Source organism: Orycteropus afer, unplaced genomic scaffold (genome assembly GCF_000298275.1).
Source record: "Orycteropus afer afer isolate SDZICR_OR568_19922 unplaced genomic scaffold, OryAfe1.0 scaffold00010, whole genome shotgun sequence".
Taxonomy (NCBI): domain Eukaryota; kingdom Metazoa; phylum Chordata; class Mammalia; order Tubulidentata; family Orycteropodidae; genus Orycteropus; species Orycteropus afer.
The window spans coordinates 6,048,000-6,049,885 of record NW_006921597.1 but is presented as its reverse complement, the minus strand read 5'-3'; the positions used below and the strand labels follow the sequence as shown (position 1 = coordinate 6,049,885).

The following is a 1,886-nucleotide window of genomic DNA, read 5'->3' as shown; positions in this document are numbered from 1 at the left end:
CACTACGGAAGTAGGATTGCCCAACCTTCCTTCCAAGGAGTGGCTGGTGGGTTTGAACCGCCAGCCGTCTGGTTAGCAGGCAAGTGTCTTAGCCACCATGCTACCAGAGCTCCCATGATTAGAATCCTCATTTTTCCGCATAAATTGGGGCTAGGAGAGTAGAAGAGACCTGTCTAAGAACAGTTAGTAAGAACTGATGCCAGGGCTCATACCAGTCTTTTGACCCTACAGTCCATCATTTCTCACTCCACAGAGGCTTCCCATTATACCATATTGGTTTACAATGAAATGAGTAGTCTTTATGATGTACATTGCTTCTACCTGACTTCTCACACTGGCCTTTTCCAAAACATGCCACTGTCAGCATGCACTGCAATGGCAACCACCAACAGAGGGGTGCAGTGGGCATCTTGCCATCCTGTTTCCTGCTAACTGTCAATCGACATAGGAAATATGTCCATAGGAAAATCAGTTTGACAGCTGTGGATTGTTTTTTCAATATCAATTAGATATTGTAGGCTGCTCTCAGTTCTATTGTTTGCATGATCTGAAGGCATGGCATTATATATTATGTTATGAAAGGGCTATTTTTCTTTTGTTTCATTCTACACTGATAGCATAACAAAAATAATACATTTGCTTTCCCAATCCAGTCCTCTGTATAAGTGGACTTCATGGACTGGCACTTAAACTTTTATATCTGTTCCCTCAGGGCCCATACAAGAAATATACATGTAGTGACTATCTTAGCATTAAAAAAAAATGCTATATAGGGAATTGTTATGGATTGAACTGTGTCTCCAAAAAATATTTGTTGTAAATCCTAACTTCTATCCCTGTGATGATAATCCCATTTGGGAATGGGTTGTTCTTATTATGTTAAGGAGACAGGGTTAATGTAGGGTGTATCTTGAGTTAATCTTGTAGAGACATAAAAGGGATTAAGCTAGCAAGTGAGAGAAGCAGAGATGAAGGAAGAGAAATGTCAAGCCATGAAGACTGCCCAGGAGCAGAAGCTCAAAGAAGCAGAGCCAATAGAGAGAAAACCTCCCCCTAGACTCTGCAGCCTAAATTTGGACTGTTATCCTCCTAAACTGAAAAAATAAATTTCTGTTTGTTAAAGACACTCATAACAACAACAACAACAAAGACATTCATTTGTAGTATTTCTGTTATATCAGCATTGGACATCTAAGATAGCTATTACTATTACTTTACTGACTTGTTTTTGAAAGGCAAATTCCTCTCAGGGTTTAAACCCAGAAAACAACTGGGTTTTCTTCTAATAAGCAATATACTTTCCCTTCTATCAGATAGTGAAAGTTCACAATCTTTGTGTTTCATATTTGTACTGGCTGCTATATATAGCACTAAGTTTCTCAGAGCTATAGACTTTCTTGAGAGCTCTGGTGGCATTATGCCTAAGGTATTTAACTGTTAACCAGAATTCTGGTGGTTCAAACCCACCAGCCATTCCTTGGAAGAAGGTTGGGCAATCTACTTCCGTAGTGATACCTCCTCAGAAACCCAAGGAGTGGTCGCTATGAGTTGGATCTGACTCAAGGGCAGTGAGTGATAGATTTTCTTAATCAGTTTTTGAAAAAGTGTTCATATAATATCATTCTTGTCTTATCTTACTGTTTGGCTTTTGCCCTTTATTCTCTACTAATATTGTTGGTATCATTGATGAGTTTAGTTAATTCTCTCCTTAAAAATAAATTCCTACTATGTGCTAAGAACTTTGTAGGTACTGAGAAAACAGCAATGAACAAGATAGGCAAGGCCCCTGCTATAGGGGCAGTCTACATTTTATTAGGGGAGACAATCAACAAAAAAGTGTGTGTGTATATATATATATATATATATATATATATATATATATATAT

At 38.2% G+C, this 1,886-nt stretch overlaps 1 protein-coding gene across 1 annotated transcript in view; it reads right to left on the bottom strand.

Annotated features, from left to right (window-relative positions):
• The window catches only part of SPAG17 (sperm associated antigen 17), a 413,793-nt gene that overhangs the window by 223,909 nt on the left and 187,998 nt on the right, over nt 1–1,886 (bottom strand). The window lies entirely within an intron of this gene.